Source organism: Dermacentor silvarum, chromosome 8 (genome assembly GCF_013339745.2).
Source record: "Dermacentor silvarum isolate Dsil-2018 chromosome 8, BIME_Dsil_1.4, whole genome shotgun sequence".
NCBI lineage: Eukaryota > Metazoa > Arthropoda > Arachnida > Ixodida > Ixodidae > Dermacentor > Dermacentor silvarum.
The window spans coordinates 169,997,423-170,009,708 of NC_051161.1; the positions used below are offsets into that span (position 1 = coordinate 169,997,423).

The 12,286-nt window shown below is 46.1% G+C and overlaps 1 protein-coding gene across 1 annotated transcript in view; it reads right to left on the reverse strand.

Moving 5' to 3' along the window:
• Window positions 1-12,286, reverse strand: part of LOC119461830 (protein quick-to-court) — an 82,903-nt gene that overhangs the window by 66,760 nt on the left and 3,857 nt on the right. The gene's annotated exons all lie outside the window — the stretch shown is intronic.

A 12,286-nucleotide genomic window follows, 5' to 3' on the forward strand; every position in this document is an offset into this window, starting at 1 on the left:
TTTCTCTCTGTGGCTGTTTCTTGGTTAGTTTTGTGTTTACATGTACTCGTGTTTCTTTTACCCGACTCTTCTTGTAAGTGGCTGATCCAAGCTCTCATTGATCACCCGATACCACAAAGGGGAAGGCCACACAGATCATCAACACTGAGCAGTTTCGCTCCATGTAGTCAAGCCAGCGACAATTGCCATCGTGCCGCCAGGTCTATTTTTGCCCCATGCGAAGTTCACCGTTCACTCCACGCCTTTAGAAGTGAGAGCAAGGCTTTAAAACTAAAAGAAAAATTAAGCAGCATGAATTAGACAGCAAATGCACTCCAAATCAGATGAAGAAAGAGAGGAGTTCAGTACGCCATGTGATGCATAGGGCAGAAGTCTATTATGAGTAACAGAGGGTTCCGAGGTAGGCAATGTACAAGGTGCAGTGTCGAGACTAAGAACTTAAGATGGATAGGTGGCTGCATGCGCTGGTATTCCATTCTTAACCCTCGAGTATGTACCGACTAGCCCAAGCCTCTACGGTCTTGCCATTCTTAACCCTTTGCTGTCCATTGTCGGGCCCCTCCCGACAACGCAACGTGGCCGCAGCGGTCTGCTGTCGGGCACTGCCCCACAAGTTTTCTCGTGGTTGAATTGCGCACGCATTTTCTCATTATGCATGTTGGGCCATCTCTTAAAAAAGTCAGTAACCGATTTGATTTGAGCTTTGGTTCTTTTTTTTTTTTTTACACTAGATGGAGTAGCTATGTGGTTAAACCCTCCGATTGTTCGAGATTCGGCACCGCTTGCAGCGAAGCACGGTCGCTTTCTCGCCGAGTGCCTTCTACGGGCAATAATTCTGAAGCTTTTAGCGAGACCGAAGACGATTTTAGTGAAGATGAGAACTATGTGCCTCCATCTGAAGACGAAGAAAAGGTTTCAACAGAAGCCAATGACGAAGAAGACAACGGTGCCAGAGACGGTGGCAACAACAACAACAGCCACAAACATTATTGTGCAAGTTATGCATTTTCCTGAAAGTCGATGAAATGGTGGAGGAAGGTTTTTTTTTTTTTTTGGCTTCTTGAAGTTTGGATTGTAAACAGCTTCATGTTGATGAGAATGCAGCTCCTGAAGCAGAGAGAGAAAGAGCAACGACACCTGCAGTACTGAAGGAACCTGATAGAGCAGCTGGTGGGTGACGTAAGAGCTCGTGTTACGAAGCGGGGCGGGGCCCATCTGCACGTTTGTACTGCGACAAAGGCTGGATGGAAAGTCCCATTTCATATTCCAGATGTCCGACCGAAGCAGCAAGGACTGTGCTCTTTGCAGTGACCGGAAAACAAAAGGGGCCAGGAGGGAAACAGTGTTCTGCAAAACATACAGAAATAATCCTGCACTGCACCCAGGAGTGTGCTTTAAACGCTTCCACACACTGCCCAAGTACCGCTAAATAATTGGGGACAAAAAAAAACTGAAAAAATTAACACCAAGTGAGTTTTTTTCCCACAGTTGTCGTTTTCTTTCGCAGTGCCCAAAACTAGCGAAATAGTTTCGGACCGGAAAGTGGATAAAAGTTTTGGACCGCAAAGAGTTAAAGGCAACAGTGAGTCGTTGTTGAAAATTTCATTAAAATAATAATAAAAATTTCCAGCACAAGGAAGCGTCAGGGTGCAGAAGGGATAGAGGAGGTCAGCTCAAATATTGTCAACCATTTCTGAGTTGTGCGGAAATAGAAGTTTGAGAGGACGAGTAGTAAAGTGCCAGGCGTCCTGAGGCCTCAGCATAGGGGGAAGGGTGGCCAGGTGCGGATCCAGGGGGGATGTCCGGATGTCCTGACTCCCCCCCCGATTTCTGCATCACCCCTCGCTGACAGGGTGATGGCCCTGTTGCAAAAAATGTGGCCACCAGAATTCTTTAAAAGTATTTTTCGCAAGTACCAGTGGCAGCAGGTATGTAGAAGTAAAGCTAGCTCGCTCACAAGCTTAGTTGTATTCCGTAGGGGTGTGGTGTCGCGAAGTTGCCGTAGTTAATTTTTCTCATGAATGCCTTGGACCTCCTGGCGCCGGCCGTGCCTTACTCGTCCCGTCGGCGACATTGAGAGAATGAGGGCACGTCCCTTTTGTCAAGCACACCCATGTCCGCGCGAGCGCCTTCGCACCTGATTAACTTAGATCCCCCTCGGGGTGTCATCGGTTGCCTCTTACCGTTACCTGCAAAAGCAAGGAGTGCGCCGTAGAACGCTGACGCCGGAGAAAAAAAGCTAACAAAGCGGAGAGGCGTCGACAGCAGCAACGTGAATACAGACGTGAACACAGACAGCGAAAGCGGACCGTGCAAAAGCGGAGAATGCGTCGCAGGACCATGAATCCGAGGAAGAATGTCACCGTCTGCAGTCGCTTATGTCAGAGAAACTTCAGGTGATGATCATGATGATTTAATGGCATCTCCTTTGAAACGGTGCGGTGACAAATAGTCACCTAGAGTGCTTGATTTAATCAGGTATGCTATACATGTTTTACAGCGATGCTGTATATACCTAGGCGAAACGTCCGTCAGTGCCCAGGAGGGCCCTCCGTAGGAACCAGTGCGCATGCGCAAAGAAAAAATCTAGTTGGAGAGGAGTTAAGAGCAAGAGGCGAGGGAATAGCTGAGTCTTTCAGCTCGGAGTAACTCATGTTGGTGACGTACAGAGCGGTCCACTGTTAAAGAGAACACCTGAGCGCGTGGCGTCTGCTCGGCGCCACTGCCGGCCGGCGGCTGCAGCGAGTGTCGCGCAGGCGCAGTGAGTGCTGTGGGCGGTGCTTTTTCGTCGTCTGCTACCGTCTGCTTCCACCCTTCGGATCGTCGCGAAGCAAGCAGCTTGCGTAATTCGTATTTAAAGACAGCTACTTTCCTTCCAGCTGGAAGGACAGTGACTGTATTGATTTATAATCAGGTAAATGCCCTAAACATCATCAGCATTGACACTGCCGTCTTTTGTTCGCCTTCTCATTTCATAAAGATTTGCCTGCTTCAAAACCTTTGTTACTGTGCTCGTTGATTCCAATGATTCAACGATAGCTCGAGTGATAGCTCTTTATAAAGTACAGTAGACTCCCTTAAGACGAACTTGAAGGGACCATGAAAATTTTTTCGTCTTATCGGAAGTTCGTCTCAACAGAAGTGCACTCCAAAAAATAATTGGCAACATGACCAGGTGCATCCATATATAATGAAGTAAATGAAAGGTAAATGAAGTATTTAAAACGGGGGGGGGGGGGGGGGGGGGAAATGACATAAAAAGCATTTATTTAGCTGAAAACTGTTTTCAAGTGGTACTCTTACTTGGTTTTATCCAGTCCGTGATGGATGTCTGTCGCTTCTGTGCAAATCGGCGAGCAGCCATAAACGACATCTCACCTAATGACCTTAAAAATCCTTCTGTGATTTTGTGCAGCAAGAAGAAGTTCACTAGGGAGTTCATGCAGGCATCTGCCGCGTCACACGCCATAGCCTGTACCCGTATGATGATGCGAGGCCACATGCTCCCGCTGAGAAACGGCACTGGCCAGGAGAGTTTCTCCGCTTTTTTTCTTTTTACTTTTTTTGTTTCCTCCTCTTGTTTTCGCCTCTGTCCACCGACGATGAGCGCCACAGGCCTCCAGTAGGGTGCCTCGATGCACGCGCCCCCGGGCGCGGCGCATCAAGGCACCCTAGCTTCCATGATCGGTAGCGGTGGTGGTCACTCCGAATGTTCGTCTTAACCGAAGAGTACGTCTGAGGCGGCTGGTCTTAGGCGGACTTTTTTTTCATTGCGTCTATGGAAAATCAAACAAACTTTTTCATGTGTTTCCTGAGTCTTAGACCTAGGAACATGAACCAACTAGACTTAGAGACTTCAATACATTATCAGGCACAGCTGCCAAGCACATGGTTGTGTTGGGCAACGTCCTTTTCCTATAAGTTCAGAGAAACCGATACCGTTGCCCTTTTCCTATAAGTTCAGAGAAACCGATACCTGGCTTCGCTACAGGCGTTGCACTAGCCGTACAAGAGGCGGGTTTATCACAAGCAGAAACGGTGAATTTCGGTAAATAAGAAAGACTACTATCATCATCATCATCATTGACAGAACTTGACACCCCCCTCAGAAAAAACGTGGGTCAGCCCCTGAGGGTGGCCATTGCCTTTCTTTGGTGCTCAGCAAAAGCTGACCAGCTCCACAGAATATGCTGCTGAACCAGCAGCGGGTTCACACAAAATAAGTGTCTCTAACTGACTACATAAAAAAATGTATCGATTCGGGAAACTTAGTCGGATCTGTTTTTTTTAGACTTTACTAAAGCGTTTGACACGGTTAACTATCGGGTCCTGTTTAATAAACTTGAGTCTTATGGTATAACTGGTCCTGTGCTAACATTCTTGCAAAGTTACTTACTTGACGGTAATATACAGTACATGTAGCAAATACTTTTTCTGTAACAAAATGTATTAACCAGGGTGTACCACAGGGCTCAGTTCTAGGTTCTTTGCTTTTCGTTCTATATATTAATGATCTTCCGGATTCTCTTAGCTCCTCCAACTACGATCATTGCGTTTTATATGCAGATGACACAACCATACCTTCATCTGATAAATGTATTACTGCTCTTACTTCAAAGTTAAATAAGGCATTGAGTAACATTATGAAATGGTGTAGTAACAATTACTTGGTTCTGAATCCTCTAAAACTAAATATATGTTGTTTAAAAGTGCTCAGAGGTCGTTAACCTTTATTCCTGAACTAAATCTTAGAATTCATTCAATTCACGCTTACAATTCACGCTTACACCGATGTTACTTTTCTTGGCATACATCTTGATTCTAACCTTATATTTCGCTGTCACTTCCAACATCTTAAGCTGAAGACTGCGTTTGGTATCCACGCAATAATCAAAGCTCATCCTTTTTTTCTCTCGTGAGGCTCTGCTAGCGTTGTATTTTGCTTTCATTCAAAGTCACATTATTTACGGTATTGTTTCATGGGGCAATACGTATGCTTGTCACTTATCATCAATTCAACACATCCAAAATCAGTCAATATGCATTATCACTTCTAGTACTATGCAATCCAATGGTGTAGTAACATGGTGTAGTAACAATTACTTGGTTCTGAATCCTCTAAAACTAAATATATGTTGTTTAAAAGTGCGCAGAGGTCGTTAACCTTTATTGCTGAACTAAATCTTGGAATTCATTCAATTCACGCTTACAAAATTTTACAATTCACGCTTACACCGATGTTACTTTTCTTGGCATACATCTTGATTCTAACCTTATATTTCGCTGTCACTTCCAACATCTTAAGCTGAAGACTGCGTTTGGTATCCACGCAATAATCAAAGCTCATCCTTTTTTTCTCTCGTGAGGCTCTGCTAGCGTTGTATTTTGCTTTCATTCAAAGTCACATTATTTACGGTATTGTTTCATGGGGCAACACGTATGCTTGTCACTTATCATCAATTCAACACATCCAAAATCAGTCAATATGCATTATCACTTCTAGTACTATGCAATCCAATGGTGTAGTAACATGGTGTAGTAACAATTACTTGGTTCTGAATCCTCTAAAACTAAATATATGTTGTTTAAAAGTGCTCAGAGGTCGTTAACCTTTATTGCTGAACTAAATCTTGGAATTCATTCAATTCACGCTTACAAAATTTTACAATTCACGCTTACACCGATGTTACTTTTCTTGGCATACATCTTGATTCTAACCTTATATTTCGCTGTCACTTCCAACATCTTAAGCTGAAGACTGCGTTTGGTATCCACGCAATAATCAAAGCTCATCCTTTTTTTCTCTCGTGAGGCTCTGCTAGCGTTGTATTTTGCTTTCATTCAAAGTCACATTATTTACGGTATTGTTTCATGGGGCAACACGTATGCTTGTCACTTATCATCAATTCAACACATCCAAAATCAGTCAATATGCATTATCACTTCTAGTACTATGCAATCCAATGCTTCTGTGTTACTTCGCTTGTATAGTATCTTGTCTGTTAATAATTTGTTCCAGTTTAACATAGTTGTCTTACTCCACAAGTTGCTTCATAATAACCTTACGTTTCCGTTCATTGCAGTTGACCTTCTGCAGAATAAAAATACAACCAGATTTGCGGCTAATAACAATTTCTTGTTACCCATGGTTCATACCAATTACGGCAAAAAAACATCTGCATTCACAGCAATTTCTGTTTGGAATGAATTACCATCAACTATTAAATCATGCTCTTCTCTTGAAATCTTTAAAAAGTTACTTAAGTGTCATTTCCTGCGATAACTACATATACTACGACCCTGGTGGTGTATCTTAAACTTCTCTCTCACATGTCACTTTTTAGATTTCATCCATGCTTGTTCTCGGGTTTATTTCTTACCATGTTCTTTCGTGTTTGCTTGATTGAATTGAATTGTCTAATATGTATTTAATCTGTCGATGTTGTTTGATAATAGCGTTCATTTGCTGTGTATAGATATCACTACGTTGTATTATTTACCAAGGGTCCCACTACAGTTCTTTCACTTTGGGAACCTTGTCTGTATATTATTGATGTTGTAACAACTTTTTTAGAAACTTCTAAAATTTGAACCTGAAATCACTGCAGTGCATTCTGGCGCAGCGGGCCGATGTCACTGCTGTTTCTGTGACGAAGCGTCGCAGGCTTCAGCACGGGTGAACCTCCGCAGCAAAGATTCTCAGGGAGAAGGTTCCGGAGTGGAGCCTTGCGAGCCGTTTTCACCTCCCGTCAGAGCTGTGTCCGGGTCGCTGGGACTTGTGGACGAGTCGACAGGAACGAAGCTCGCTTGCCATTCAGTTGCCAGTGACCTCAGCATGACTTGATATCCATGCAAGGTGGATAGTGTGGCCAGCCTCGTCGGTGATTCGTATTGCCCTATGTATGGAGTGTACTGTGCAGTTCTGTGAGTCCAGCCAGGCAGCGCAAGCCTTTATGGAGGCCTCCGAGTCCATGTAAATAGTGTGCCGAGTGAAGGCAGCAAAAGGAGGACGGCGTCGCACGCAGCGGAGCCAGATCCACTACAGGTGGGTTGTTGCAGGCTGGGTGGTAGAAGGAGTAGGCCGTGGTAGTGAGTGGGCAGCAGTACGCCATGACTGAAGCTTCGCCACTGAAGCCGGCGTAAGACAACTTCCTTGCTCCGTGGTTCTGGCATTCGCAGGTTTCGGGGAATAGGTGCAACATTCCCTATCGGGGGACGTTCCCATGGAGTGGGGAAAGCGGTGTTGAGGAGAATGAAGTGAGAAGATGCTGCAACTGGATGTCGTGGCTCTTGGTCGGTACTGATGCTTGGCAGCCTCGGCTATCCCGTCATGTGGGCCAATTTAGGCAAGACACTGTAAATGCGTGAAACGTGGCAAGCCATTGACAATGCAACATCACTCGGACCTGGCATCAGATACTCCTCCTAATCTGGACACAAGGAAGATGGTTGTGACGATGAGGAGAAGAATAACAATAAAGATGAAGAAGGATAAGGACGAGAATTCCTAGAAGAAGTATTAGACTGGGAAGGATTGCAGGTGGGAATCAATGAGGGACATCTCGGCAATTTGCGGTTTCACAGATGAGATTATCCTCTGCAGCAGCACTTGAGATTACTTGCAAAACACGATCGAGGACCTTAGCCAAAAAAAGGTAAGGTTGAAAAAGGCCGAGAAAAGGGTTGAAGTTGCAGAAGACAAAGGCAATGTTCATAGGCCTAGCAAGATAACTAGAAGTTGTGATCGGCAGTCAGGCTCTAATATCTGTGAAAGAGTATGTTTATCTGGGTCAATTATTCAAGGGGGACCCTGATTATGAGAAGGAAATTTACAGAAGAATAAGAAGGGGCTGGAGCACATACGGCTGGCATTACCAAATTATGACCGGCAGCTTACCACTGTCTTTCAAAAGAAAAGTACAATCATCCCATTTGGCCAGTACTAACATTTGGGGCAGAAATTTGGAGGTTAACAAAGAAGTCTGAGAGCAAGTTAAGGACTGTTCAACGAACAAAAAATTTCAGGCATAACATTAAGACGCGGGAAGTAAGCAGTGTGATTTGAGAGCAAATGGGATTAGCTGATATTTTAGCTGACAGGAGTAAAAAGCAATGTGCAGGGCATATAACTAACACCCCTTTCGCAAAGTGCACAGGCCATTTAATTCAAAGTTTCATGCCCACGCTCTCGAACTACAGTTAAACCTGGATATAACAAAATTGACAAATTCCCAAAAAACTTTGTTATAAAGAGGATTTCGTTATATGCAGGTTCGGCACCAAAATTCGAAAAAGAAACGCTTATCAACTGCTTGTACAATGTCTACCTTCGTATTTCACTGCAGACAAATCTTCAGGAGCAGTTTTTGGATTAGTTGCCTACGGTGTGAGCACTTGACACTGTTAATAGTTCCTTTATCAAGGGGCTGGATGAGCGATGTGCAGTTCACGGGTAAAAAACTGCAGTTCAATGTTGGAGAGCTCGAGCCCATCTACGTGGTGTGCAGTGCAATTGCCTATGAATAGACAAATCTTGCGTCCTTGCCTCTTGACGTCATTGTTGAGCTCTGTCAGCCACTCACTAAATATGTTGCGCGTCATCCAAGCTTTCGTGTTCGCCACATATTTTACGGGCATCCTGTGGCTTCCTTTGAAGCATCTAGGTCGGGCGCTTTTGCCGATGACCAGCGGGACTCGCTTGTCGCTTTCGTCTGAATTTACACACAGTAAAATGGTGAAATGGCGTTTACTCTGCTTACCGCCGTGGCAGACGTCTCCTTTAAGCGTAAGGGTACGGTTCGGAAGCAACTCGTAGAAAAGCACCGTTTCGTCAGCGTTGAACACATCCGACGCTTCGTAGAACTCCAAAATACCTGGTAGCCCGTTACTACCTTTTAAATCATCGCAGCCCAGGATGCAAGCATAATCCCTTGCTTTTTGCTGCAAAGCAGCACTGCTGATGGGTACAATGGGCCGCCTTGGCAGGCTAGGCCAGCTGCAGCAAGTGGCTGGATCAAGTTTGAATGAAGGGAGGGGGAAAGGTCACGCCTGCGGCGGCAAGATCGCCGGGTGGAGGGATGCAGGCCCGCCTCATGCACGCTCGCAGTCGCCGTGAATTCGAGCACGCCAAGCGCGACGACGCGATTTCGCATTCTGTCGCGGCAGAGAAGGTGCTTCCGGTTGCTGCTCGCGCAAAAATGACAAAATTTGAGGCGAAACCTCTAGGTTCTCGACGGGGGAAATTCGTTGTTTCGAGGGGGTCTCCCGCTGCCACTTCGTTACGTAGAGGTCTCAAATACATGTGCTTCTATGGAGTAATGGCGGGGAATAGAAAAACTTCGTTATATCCAGGAATTCGTTATATGGAGGTTTGTTATAAGCAGGTTTAACTGTACTGTTTTTCAGTCTCGTTTTCTTCCGGGCAGCACCAGGTTGGAACGGCCTCCCTCATCGAAGTGCATCTATAGGTTGTCCACGATTGGTTTTGCAAAGGCTAACAGATCTTGTATTTCAATATAAGCAGCAACATGTAAACCCACTCCTTCTTTAATACCCCAAACAGGGGTCTTTAAAGAGACACTAAAAGAAAACATTAAGTCAACATGTACTCACAGCACTTATTTCGTGCCAAGTAAAGACTTAGTTTAAGAGAAAATTGCGTCTGAAGGGTCTGCATACCTTTAGCTCAATTCAAGTTGCCCACCCTCACGTGGGGTGACGTTGCATCACAGTCTTTTACTGCTATCGGTGTGCAAAACACCCCCGACAGACAACACTAAGTTTTTTTTTTTTTTTGCACTAAATGCAAACTCGCAGCCACGGAGAAACCGAGCCAGGTCAGAGCGTTGGATTCGCCGCTGCAGCTGCTTTTGCTTAAGTGGCGTGGACCATTCCGGTAACCCGCAACATCACATGGTTGTGGCATTCTCTGCTACTTGCAGTTTGTGGGAGTTTCACGAGCCAGCAAAGCCAGTGCAGCAGTACATGATAATGAAACTACTGAAACGCGGGCAGCACAGAGTCAAGCAAGAACGAAACCTTTCGACTGCCCGCGTCGTCGTCAAGAGTAACGTCAATGAGTTCTTTTTTCTAAATATTGAATAGCACTGGACAAGTAGCATTTTCTCCCATCTTACAATGCCATGCAATGACCTTTTTATTACGAGAGGTGGAGTACTAGAGACAGAATTATAATGAGGAGCGCCTACGTCATTGGGCTAGTACTTGAATGTCCCGGATGAGTTGCAAATTGTGTCCTGCATTTACTTCAATTACTCGAACTTTGTTCACGATGCCTGAGCAATAACCTTAATACTGTCACGTAGTAGTGGCGGTAAAGAAAACAGACGTAAAACTGTGTATGACGAAACTGGTTGTTTATTAGGCGAACCTGTGCCCACAAAAGCAAGCTCCACTCAAAGCACAACGACAGCGGCGAACACAGTCGGCGATCATCGAAATCTGATCAGCGGCGCGACGCGTCGGCTTTTATACCTGAGTCATCCAAGGTTCCAGATTAATCCCTGATGCCCGCGTGTCTTCCAGAAAGGTCTAGACAATTCGCGTCGGTCACACAATCAGATAACATAAGCGTCGGTGAAAACAGGCAACGAAAAGAAGCATCCCGATAACGTTCTAGAAACTTCCGATACAAGCGCGTCCTGCGCTGAGCAATAACGCTTAACATTTGTTAGCCGGTGGAAAGCGGCCACCGGTGAAAGATAAACATGTATACGTGTCAATACCCTCCCCTTAAAAAGCATCGTCCCGATGCTACAAACACGAAGGCGAAAACAAAACCACGCGTACAGAAAGGGACAAAAATAACAAAGCAACAAAGGACCTAAGTTCCTCAGCGGGCGTAGAAAGGCTTAAGACGCACCACGTGGATGACTTCAGGTCGTGCGCGGCGCCGCTGTGATTGCGAAATACCGTCCGGCACGACCTCATAGTCCAGTGCGCCAATACGTCGGATGATCTTATATGGTCCGAAATAGCGACGTAAGAGTTTCTCGCTAAGTCTTCGTCGGCGTATCGGAGTCCAGACCCAAACACGGTCTCTGGGCCGGTACTCGACGTAGCGTCGTCGAAGATTGTAGTGTCGGCTGTCGGTTCTCTGCTGGTTCTTGATGCGCAGGCGGGCGAGCTGTCGACCTTCTTCGGCACGCTGCAAATAGGTGGCAACGTTGAGATTTTCTTCGTCGGAGACATCCAGTAGCATGGCGTCAAGCGTCGTTGCCGGTTTCCTTCCGTAGACCAGGTTGAACGGCGCCATGTGCGTCGTTTCTTGCACGGCCGTGTTGCATGCGAAGGTCACGTACGGAAGGATGGCATCCCACATCTTGTGTTCGACTTCGACGTATATTGCCAGCATGTCGGCGATGGTCTTATTTAGGCGCTCGGTGAGGCCATTCGTCTGCGGGTGGTAGGCGGTGGTCCGGCGATGGCTTGTCTGGCTGTAGCGCAGGATGGCTTGAGTTAGTTCAGCCGTGAAGGCCGTACCTCTGTCGGTGATGAGGACTTCTGCAGCACCGTGACGCAGGAGGATGTTCTCAACGAAGAATTGGGCTACCTCGGCGGTACTGCCTCTGGGCAAGGCTTTTGTTTCGGCATAGCGGGTGAGGTAGTCCGTAGCGACGACGATCCATTTATTTCCGGACGTCGACGTCGGAAAAGGCCCCAGTAAGTCCATCCCGATCTGCTGGAACGGTCGGCGAGGTGGCTCGATTGGCTGTAGAAGTCCGGCTGGCCTTGTCGGCGTTGTTTTGCGTCGCTGACAGTCTCGGCATGTCCTTACGTAATGGGCGACGTCAGCAGAGAGGCGAGGCCAGTAGTATTTTTCTTGTATCCTCACGAGAGTGCGGGAAAAACTGGGATGTCCAGCCGTTGGGTCGTCATGGAGAGCTTGCAGAACCTCTGGACGCAATGCTGAGGGTACCACGAGGAGGTAGTTGGCTCGGAGAGGCGAGAAGTGAAGAAATAGATACGTTCAATGTAGATCTGCTGTCATGTATAGGTTACCACTATCATGCAGGAAGGTTTACGTTGACCAGATCGGTTGACGTGTGAACATTAGATTAAAAGAGCACTTGTCATCGTTAAATGGCACGGGGAGTTTGCATTTGCCGGTTCATTGTAGAAAGTGTGGGTGCCGACCGATAGAAAGAAATACTGATGGTTTGTTCTGGCATAAAAATCAAACTACTAGGGAGCTCATGGAAGCCTTTCATATCGATAGGGAAGGGAAAAGGTGTTAGTAAACCGTCTGTCGCTCTTAGTAATAAAG